The sequence below is a fragment of the Mandrillus leucophaeus genome, unplaced genomic scaffold, assembly GCF_000951045.1.
Source record: "Mandrillus leucophaeus isolate KB7577 unplaced genomic scaffold, Mleu.le_1.0 Scaffold392, whole genome shotgun sequence".
NCBI classification, from domain to species: Eukaryota; Metazoa; Chordata; class Mammalia; order Primates; family Cercopithecidae; genus Mandrillus; species Mandrillus leucophaeus.
The window spans coordinates 1,906,429-1,914,731 of record NW_012104165.1 but is presented as its reverse complement, the minus strand read 5'-3'; the positions used below and the strand labels follow the sequence as shown (position 1 = coordinate 1,914,731).

The 8,303-nt window shown below is 45.1% G+C and overlaps 2 non-coding genes across 2 annotated transcripts; both read left to right on the top strand.

Moving 5' to 3' along the window:
• The first annotated feature begins 661 nt into the window (after positions 1-661).
• Positions 662-733, top strand: TRNAA-UGC. Its single transcript has one exon. It is a non-coding gene; the product is annotated as a tRNA-Ala (tRNA).
• A 5,056-nt stretch (positions 734-5,789) lies between these two features.
• TRNAA-AGC lies at positions 5,790-5,861 on the top strand. Its single transcript has one exon. It is a non-coding gene; the product is annotated as a tRNA-Ala (tRNA).
• The last annotated feature ends 2,442 nt before the right edge of the window (positions 5,862-8,303 follow it).

The window sequence follows — 8,303 nt, the reverse complement described above, 5'->3', positions numbered from 1 at the left end:
GCCCCGCCTCGCCTGGCCTCGCCTCGCCTTGCCTGGCCTCGCCTTCTCTCTCTGTTGCCCAGGCTGGAGGGCAGTGGCGCAATCATAGCTCCCTAAAACCACCAACTCCTGAGCTCAAGCCATCCTCCCGCCTCAGCCTCTGGAGTACCTGTGAGTACAGGCGTAAGACGCCACACCAGCTAGGGACCCTTATGAAAACATGCTGAGTGCCTCGCTCTCAGGTTTTCTTCTGATTGTGGCTTTCCTCCACCAAATTTTACCTTTAATATTCCTATTGAGCAAACAACAATTATGAACCGTTTTAGGCAGGAAAAGGCTGAATTTCAGTGGCTTCGTATGGTATCTGGAAGAAATCAAAAGAAACGAAAACCAGAACTTGATTCTTGCCAAGCATAATAGTAGGAGACCCGAAGAACTCAATGTCTTGAAGCCACAATGGAAACTTCTTGTAGTTATTACCTGACACTTTTCTAATCTTTTGTTTTTCATTTCAAGTCCTACATAGTATTCTAAAGAATCTGTATCCCCCATTAGTACCAAGTATCTCCTGCTCGGCTCTCCACACTCCATAATACTGACCACTACTATTAGCATGCTCACGGAGAGTCTCAGGAAATGAAAGTTACCTCCTGGAAATTATTACAAACAGCCCTCTAAGCAAGGGGGTGTAGCTCAGTGGTAGAGCGCATGCTTTGCATGTATGAGGCCTCGGGTTCGATCCCCGACACCTCCAAGTGATGGTTTTGCTCTGGCAGTTCTCAAGCAGCAAATTTCTGCCTTCTCACATTTTTCTATCCTATTTCTGCACAAATAGACAGTAAAAATGTAGCTCAATACGCAGCTTCGAACTATCTCCACTGGCTATGCCGTGAGCCTCGACATCACCTAAGGCGATTGCGACAGCAGAAGGAAGACAAACAAGAAATGAGGGGGAAAGAAGAACGGAATCGCAACAGGGTCTCTGGAAACCAAACAAAAGCGTGCACATTCACAGGCGGCTCGCGTTCCCTCCCATTTTGTACTATGATTAAAGAGACGCCAAGACAAAGGAGAAGAAGGAAGAAAAGCGCTCTGCAGGCATCTATTTTTTTTTTTTTAAGTTATTTTTGTTTTCTGGGTTAAAGAACAGAGCGAAAGCCTCTGTCCACTGATTTCTCCACCGGTCTCTCCTTGTTGACATGAGCAGAGAGCGCAGCCACCAGTGTGATCCGGTACTGAGACAAGGTCTGCTGTGGCTCTCCAGCCGCTTGAGATTGGAGTGGCAGGACGCTGGACAATCGAACGAAGACTGTAGGGGAATTAGAGGCCTTCAACGTGCGAAGAGCAGAAACCAATACGGATCAACATTCCGTACTGATATTCCATAAGACTAATTTGTATTCCTGTATTTCCTCAGTCACTCCGTTTTTCTCGTTACAATAAAATATTGCCTGGGAACTTCTGGTAACAGCAAACGGAGGCCCCATATAAAAAACTAGGAAAAGATTTTCTGTCACAGTGGAAAATACATGTAGACTAAAAGGTAAGTAGATCGCAGGTGTGTTCAGCACTTCCTGCCGTGGGAAAAACCAGATAAACATTTCATGTTCTTTCTCAATCCATCTGATTACATCTGCTTTTTTTGGAGAAGGAACTCCCAAGAAATCCTATACACCCATGATAACTTTTAGGGTTTCCAGTGATGTATGATTTCAAAACTGCTGTTCTCTCTGCACGTATTTCCTGTTGAATTAAAGTGTCTTTGAGAGGCAAGAGAGTATGACCTTTGTTCCTAGTCCACCAGCCTATCAGGCTGGCATGATAGATACACTCTATGAGGCTGATATGACCTTACTTGCTTCTTTTGTCCAGTGAAAATATCTATAACCGGCATCCAGGAGGGATACCGTCTGGTGAAACCTGCTTAGCTGAGGTCTGGCCGTGTGTGTGCCTCCAGACCAATCATATGTTTGTTTTGAGATACAGTTTTTGGAGGAAGGTAATACACACATGCCATGTATTTTCTTTTTGTTTCATACTTTTTCTTCTTTAATTTCCTGATATCCATTGGTTTTCTCCAGGCAAACAGTGGCATGTTAGCCACAGTGGACACTGCACAGGAGAGCAAGGGGTGGGGGATTTGGGTGCTGCAAGCAGAATAATAAATTTCAGGCCCAACCTTAGGTCTGTTGAATCAGAACTGCTGAGTATGGGGCTCAGCCTCCTGTGTTTGAATAAGCCCTCAAGCGACTCTGATGCTAAAGTTTGCGAAGCACTGCTCTAGAAGTTTCAGAAGGTCCCAGGGTCAGGTACCTGCTGAGGAGGAAGAGTTGGTCCTGGGGTTCCCTATCTATTCTCAATCAAAAACTCAAACCTAGGAAAGCCAGTGAGTATTGTATTCATCTTATGTCAGGGCTGGGGTTTCATTTACCATTTCTTTGACCTTTTGAATATTTTAGGTAACTTTTCAGGTCACACACAACAGACTGATTTTCCTCTGGAAGAACTCACAGGAATTCTTTTGAACCAGGAGACTCTTTTGAACCAGGAGACTCTTTTGAGCTGAAATACCTGGAGCTTTCTCAAGCTCTTTGGATCCTTCAATTTGAAACCCAAGCTTGGACGATTCTAAGCCCTATGACAGAGAGTAATCATTTTCTCTCCACCTTCAGGGTGGGGACTAACCCTCAGGGTTGGGAGTACTGCTGTCTCTTCAGCCCCCACCAATTCTACCAATATTCTGGTTGTTAAAATCCAGTGTATGCATGAAATGTAATAAAAGTATCTTCGCAACAGTAAGTAGAGAGTTCCTTGTTGTGAGTAGACCATTCCTCTTCCTCCTTGGAAAAAATTCTCTATCCACTTTCTACATTTTCACGTTTGTCTCTTCCTCTACACACACACCTCAGCTGCTGCTTTATTTCCACTTGTCTCATGTAAGGATCTTCTTTTATGTGGTAACCTTGGCTTTTCCCACTGTTCATGCTTCCACGAGTTGGATGTAAGTAATATAGGAGCACACTGCAAAAGTGTAGGTGATATTGTCCAGAAAGGAACCCGAATTTCAGAGGCTTGCTGATGTAGAAGAAAGCCAAGATATTAGACTCATAGAGCTTCCCTCTGCTGGGTAGGTTGAAATCTGGACACCCTGAATTCCATAAAAACAAGGTAGTACTCCTTCTGAAAACCCTCTTAAGTTTAAAATATACTGGGACTGCCCTACCTTTCTTGTTTTCCATGACTTGTATTCCAAGCTTGACAAGCTAAAACAAAAACAAAAGCAAAGAACACTCTTCCTACCTACAACAAAGGGGCTTAAGCAGGAGGGTCTCTCTTCCTGGTTCAACACTCTTCCCTCGCGAACAGTAGGGATTGGAAATAGGCGGCTTCTCTGTCGTTTCCTCGGAAGCCACCAATACCACCCACTTGTACCAAAACTCAAGAGTACCCGTGATCCCCAGTGTCCCAGTCAGTAAAGGAGCTGCGAGGCATTCTCAATGCCGCGACTGCCTTAAGCAAAACGGAGAGATCTTGCGGGAAAGTGTTATCAGTTCACTTCTACAGGGAATGAGCCCTCTCGCTTATCGCCGACACCGAGGAAACGCAGCGGAGATGGGCTTCCGGGCTGCACTCCGCCTCCCGGCCCACCCAGATCCTCTGACAGCCTCGGGCGCTCGCCCACTTCGCTTCTCCTCCGCCTTTGCCGCCGCCGCCGTAGGTTGCGCATCCCACCGCGTCCCTGCTTCCCTCTCGAGCTCTTTTCGCAGGCGGTCCTCGTTTTCTCCATCCGTCGTTTCTTGACTGTCAGAACTGGAGCAATAGCGTCCGCAAAACGAAATCCATGCTAGGTTTCGAGACCACGGTGCTGGCCCAGGCGCTGGCGAGGGTAAGGACTGGCAGCGACCCACGCTCCTGGGTCTTCATTTCTAATAGCTGGGAATTCCACTTTCTCACCTCCTCGCCTGCACCTAAATCCCCGGAGGCGGTACTGACCCTTCTGTTTTAGTACCCACCTACGTTAACTCTTGATAGAAGAGTGCAGTCCTTGAAGGAAGAGGGAAAAGAAATTTGAGAAGGGATAATTAAAAAAAAGCTTTTTGGTTTGAAATTATTTCAAACCTACAGAAAAGTTGCAAAACTAATACAAAGAACTACCATACACACGTTACTCAGATTTAGCAATTCCCGATATTTTGCCACAATGATTCTCCTCTCTTTACGCCTAAATACATACACACACTATTATTTTTCTCATGGACTTTATTTTTATTTATTTATTGAGACAGGTCTTGCCCTCTTGTCCAGGCTGGAGCGCAGTGGTGCGATCTCGGCTCACTGCAACCTCTGCCTCTGGGTTCAAGCGATTCTCCTATCTCTGCTTCCCAAGTAGCTGGGATTAGAGGCATGCACCACCACGCCAGGCCAGTTTTTGCATTTTTAATAGAGACGGAGCTTCACCATGTTGGCCAGGTGGTTCTGGAACTCCTAACCTCTGGTGATCTGCCCGCCTCGGTCTCCCAAAGTGCTGGGATTACAGGCGCGAGCTACCCCTGCGCTTCTGTATTCTTTTAAATCATCCCCATCATTCTGGCACAGCAAGATATCTTAGGTTCATCTTGTAGTTTTTCTGGCACAGTCCTGGAATCAGTGTAGTTGACAATAGTAGCTATTTTCGATTAGTATCTCTGGTTCCTTTTAGTAGAGAATGGTATTTGAAAATCAAAATATAGAGTTATCTTGCTCATTGTTTCTCAGGTATTTCTTCCAGGCCCAGTTAGCAGACAGATCTGTAGGGAAAATGTACTTTTTTTTTTTTCTTTTTTTTCTTGAGACAGTCTCACTCAGTCGCCCAGGCTGAGTGCAGTGGCGCGATCTTGGCTCGCTGCAACGTCCTCCTCCCGAATTCAAGCGATTATCCTGCCTCAGCCTCCCGAATAGCTGGAACTACAGGCGCGGCCCCCACACCCGGCAAAGTTTTGTATTTTTAGTAGATACGGGGTTTTGCCATGTTGGCCAGGCTGTTCTCGATTTCTGACCTGAAAGAAGTGATCCACACGTCTCAGCCTCCTGAAGTGTTGAGATTACTAGCGCGAGCCACTGCGCCCAGCTATGTATAATTTCATACTAATGCCTCCAATTCCCATCAACACCAACAGGACTATTCTTTACCTTCTTTTTCTTACAGTGACAGCCTGTTTCCAACAACACACACACTCTCACACACTCATTTTCCCAATCCTAAAATTCACACAAAATCTCAGAATTCCTACAGCTTTAGCTCTGCAAAAAATAACCCTCATACACAGAGTTTAAGATTTCTTTCCTCTTCTTTTTGTGCTTACAATTAAACAACGAACTGTGTAAAGTGTCTTCTTAAATCAGTTATTTCAATGGGGTAATGTTATTGTTTCACAATGCAGTTTTAATTTGCGTCTATTTGTATGACTATGTGAGACTAACATGCTTCCAAGAGTCAAAAGAATACAGAATATTATAATCAGAAAATTTGCAAGAGAATGTTGTATGCCAGGACACACTCAAATAACTGAATGGAAGTGTGCTCCAGGAAATCTAACGCGATGGGGAGACCACCTTGGGGTGAGTTGATCTTGGGCTGACCACAAATCAGGAACAGTGCCTTTATTTGTACTATTAAGCTGCCTTTCTTTTGGTGTAGCGGGCCCTAAGACAGGAAACGCTTCTTGTAGGAAATTAAGAGTAGAATTGGAAACATAAAGATTGCCAAGACAGAGCCCAGACTCAGACAGTAATAGCCATGAAAATATTCTCTGAAAAAAAAGACTTACGGAGGGGGTATAGCTCAGTGGTAGAGCGCGTGCTTAGCATGCACGAGGTCCTGGGTTCAATCCCCAGTACCTCCACGCTTTCTTTTCTTCCCCGAACACCAGTAAGAAGCGGTCCATGATATTCCCCAACTTTAAAATTTTCTCTCTCAAGGTGAATTGTGTTGACATTTCTCTCTCATACACAGAGGTGACTCGTGTTTATTCCTTTGAATCTATTTGCTGCTTAGGATTATCCACTTATATTTTCTAAGCAGTCCACCAGTTACTAACATGGACCACGCACGAGGGAAGCAAGTAGTATTCCTGGCCATGCAGCCGATTTCTAGTTGTAAATGAAATCATCAGGAACCAGAGAACTGTGCGGCCCAAGTCTGATTTCAGATCAGAAGCTAAAAGCCTCAAGTCCTTTTCTGTTTCTTCTTCTAACTCCCTCTAACTAGGTTGCAGAAGCCCTACAAGCTTTCACTAAACGATTACACGGCCGGTGGTTGACGATTTGATGTGCTGGTGGTCACTTTTTCCATTAGAGACTCACATAGTTTGAAACTTAGACTATTTAACTACAAACACAGGGCAAATGATGAAAAGATAGTCACCTCAGCTAAAATTTGGTGGAAGTAAAAAGTACTTCTCTGGGTCCTCTGAGGAAGTTTCTGGTCTGAGATGCAAACACTCTGAACTCCAGGAACCAAGATCACTATAGGAGAAAGCTCATTTTGTTGTTTTTCATACATAAAAGTAATGAACGTTTATTCTCCCAAGCCCAACGGATCCTTTTCTACCTCATTGTACTTACTCTCCGGAAATAATCTCCTTCTAAGCTAGGGAACAACCCATATCTCCAGATTAGAGCTCTTTTTAGAGTTTCGGATTCTGGCATTACAGTACTAGGCAGAAATCCACAGGGAAATACTCTGCAAGTATGTTAATACTAACTTGTTAAAAGAAAATCTGCTTTTATTTTCAGCTTTATTTCATGCCAACAAAGGGGAAAAAAAATAAGTCACTAAACACCCAGAAGGCAGAAAAGCGACCTCTCTCCATCTGCAGGAGCCAAGCAAGCGTGTCGGCTTCTGTATGCATCCTTTCTTTTACTCACTTTCTAAACGCTGTAACGGTCCACCATCTGCCAGGGGGTCACAAGTCATCGCTAAACTCAATCTGAGCTCAGCCCACTCGACTTGTGAAGGGTTCACTTATATTGCCTCTGCACCTGTAATAGGACTAAGAAGACGGTGGCTGCACACTTAGTTAACACCGGTTGTACCGCGACTTCCCCCTGCTGCAGCCGCTGTGCAGCTCTGCAGAGTCCTGAGCCAAGAGCTGGACGTGAGGAGTAAAGGAGCTCGTTGCAAACGCCAGGAAGAGTTTCTTTAGGGTGAAGTTGGCTTTCGATTGGCTTTATTTTAGGAGATACATGTGGAACAAACAAACGGAAACTTTCTTTCTCATCTTTTGCATTTCAAGCAAAAACTAGTAAAATTAGGTGTTTCCACTGTCATGCAAGCTTTTGCCGGCAGCTCCCACTTCTAACTCTCAACACAGGCACTCAGGAAGTCGGGAAATCCCTGCAACTCCCTCAGAAGCTACAGTACCAGCGGTTCCTGAAGCGCAAACCAAAAGCCAACATCACTCCAAAGAGCTCAGCCGGTCTGTTGAGCGACGGAAATAGCGGAGAGGCGCTCGTGAAGCCGTGACAGCCTGGGCAAAACTAACCAGGTTTCCTTCCTGGTCGAGCCAACCTCCCTAGGGACACCTCCCTTCCCTCACGGCCAGAGGAAGCGACGGAGAAATGTGGCGCTTAGATTCACTCTACGATCCCGTCCATCCAAATCCGAACCATCTTAAAGATGTTTTTCCTTGCCTTCTCTCTCTCTCCCTTTCGTGTTTTTCTTCCTCCACTTCACAGCACCCCACCTTTTCCCTCTCTCCGCCGTTTGGCGCTCGGCTCCTCTTCACCCTCCCTACCCTTTACTTCTGAACGAACTTTTCACAATAGTGCAGAGCAGTCCTAGAACCATTTACACATATTTTAAGCAGCGTTGAGATTTATATGTAGCTGCTGTTTATATTTCCGCATCACTTTCCATTATTTTCCTCTCTATATGTTCAACTTTAAACATTTCTGCAGCATGGGCTAAGGCTGAACCCAGCTGAGAAGAGACCTGAGGCGGCGGGGATAAACCTAGCGGAATGTTGTTTCCTGTCTGAGAAGACTCGGACCTTACACGCGGGAGGAAAAAACAAAGCGTGTAAGAGAACATATATATTTTAAAATTTTATTTATTTATTTTTTAGGAAATCATCCAATCATCCAAAAAAAATTTTTTTTTTGGAACGAAGCTTCGCTCTTGTTGCCAGGTTGGAGCGCAGTGGCACGATCTCGGGTCACTGCAAACTCTGCCTCCCGGGTTCAAGCGATTCTACTGCCTCAGCCTTCTGAGTAGCTGGGATTACAGGCGCCTGCCACCACGCCCGGCTAATTTTTGAATATTTAGTAGAGACAGGGTTTCACCA